General features: G+C 35.9%; 1 pseudogene; it reads right to left on the bottom strand.

Moving 5' to 3' along the window:
* Nucleotides 1–1,023: 1,023 nt before the first annotated feature.
* On the bottom strand, nt 1,024–1,553 carry LOC143360313 (uncharacterized; annotated as a pseudogene).
* Nucleotides 1,554–2,132: the final 579 nt, after the last annotated feature.

Raw genomic sequence — 2,132 nt, forward strand, 5'->3', positions numbered from 1 at the left:
TATGCCTCTGTTACGTATGGAGACGTTTCTCCACGTTCATTCGATTAGAAGTTCTAATCTCTTTTCTGAGAACGAAAAGCGTCCCAACAGGCCCCTTCTTTATACAAGGGATGATTGTGCTCCGGCTGGACGCAACTGGCACGAAGCATGATTCAGTAACAGCACCGTACGATTTCTTGTTGTGGAAATCTTGAAAACATTCCCTTCTGGAATGTTTTGTCAAGATAGTCTCTAATAGGAAACACCCTGGCTAACCCTTCGTTTTACCCTTTAAACAAAGATCCAGCTGCAAACCTTAAACTCACTCGAAACGATAAATACGAGTATGCGACGGTAGAATAAAACAGACACATTTCCCTCTCATTTTTTAGGGTATATAAACCCATTCATTTTCATCCTCTTCGGTTCAGTCGAGAAGCGGTTCAGTAGAGATTCAGAAGTGATTCGGTCGCGGTATAGTAATCGTGCAGTCACGTCGCGTTATACGCGTAAGAGTCAGTTCTAGTGAGATCAGGTAAAAGTCCCTTTCGAATCAAACGTAACCTTATAGATTCCGGTAGTTCGGTGTATATTCTATTTCTCATTCAACAATCGCTCTCTGACCCCGCATTGCCAGTGCGTCAAAACCGTGCATCGTAGGTAACAAGTTCTCCAATTGTACACTTACTACATTCATTCACGACACAAACAACTACACTTGTAACTACTTAAATTCAGAATATATTTGTCTTGTTTGTTAACTCGCGTAATTTACAACCCTAAATTATTGCCTAATATCCTAATCTAATAATTGAACGTTCCCACATGATACAATCTTACCGCTCGGATTGTATCAGTTAAATTGTATAAGTTACGAGGCTTACTAATCTTAAATTCAAATCAACAAAGATTTCAATATTAACTAACAATTGAAACCATATTCCTGGGGTAACAACCCCCTCGCCGGCCTCTCGCGTTGCTCGCAGCCCTGGCTCGTAACACCTCTGAACTATTTGCTCTAATATTTTATCGTTTTTATGGATGTTACAATTGATTGTAAAAATTTTCAAAATGAAATGCACTGAAATTTTCAAGAGGCCCATGATTTTTTACATCCTCCGTAATGTGCACGGGATTGTGCACATTTTGAGACATATTCTGGGCCCAATACAACATTTGAAAAGTTTTTACGAAATAATGTAACAATTTCGAAGCATACTCAATAAAGTCAAAATATTTTGAATTAGATAAAATTGTTACTGCTACATGCAACGAAAGAAAATTTGAATATTTGTCTTTCCTTAAATTGTTTAACAAAACTACTGGTCCGGTATAAAGAAGAAATTGTCTAAATTCAGTTGCTTTCTATCGTTTCAGTTCATTCAAACTGCGTGGTTTTCTATTAAATTCTAACGGAATACATTTTGTTAAAGAAACTAATTTGATATACTAGAAAGTTGACAATTTGAAACTTTCGTGGATGGTTTCCCACAGCACCATAAATTTTAAAGTAATTTTTTCATTACACCTAAACAAATTAGGTGCATATAGTCTAACGGAAAAGAATCGATCATATCAATATTTGGAATTCTTTGCAATATGTTATTATAATAATGATGATTCATATGTATGAAAATTACAACAAAAACAAATTCTTATTCCAAATGCTGCAGAAAAGGCAAATATCACCGGAAGCAGGAGGGAGACTGAAGCCTCAATTCAATTAACTATTAGGGTTTTACCAGTTAACTATTAGGTTTAGGACATATGAAGGTCAACGCTTTTATACTCAGACTTTGATACTCTATCGATCTATGGTATAAAAAATGGGACATTCCATTTTAAAAAATGAAGTTGACCTTCATATGTCCTTTACGCGTTACCTACAAAAAAGCTACTAACATCACATTAATGCCCCCTCGAAACCAAGCAAGTTCCATCTGATGCATTTCTTCCTAACACCAATAGCAGCCGAGTTATTCAGGTGGCCTGTTTCTAGCGCCTCACCCTATATATTTCCATTCCAAATTCGTTGTTTCAATAAACCTATTTATTCGTTTAACTTTAAACTCGTTTGTGTAAAAATCAATTTTTACCCTTCCCTGCTTTTATTTTAATGAACATTTATGGACCATTTTAGGAACGGTTTAATT

The sequence above is a fragment of the Halictus rubicundus genome, chromosome 13 (genome assembly GCF_050948215.1).
Source record: "Halictus rubicundus isolate RS-2024b chromosome 13, iyHalRubi1_principal, whole genome shotgun sequence".
In the NCBI taxonomy this organism is placed as follows: Eukaryota; Metazoa; Arthropoda; class Insecta; order Hymenoptera; family Halictidae; genus Halictus; species Halictus rubicundus.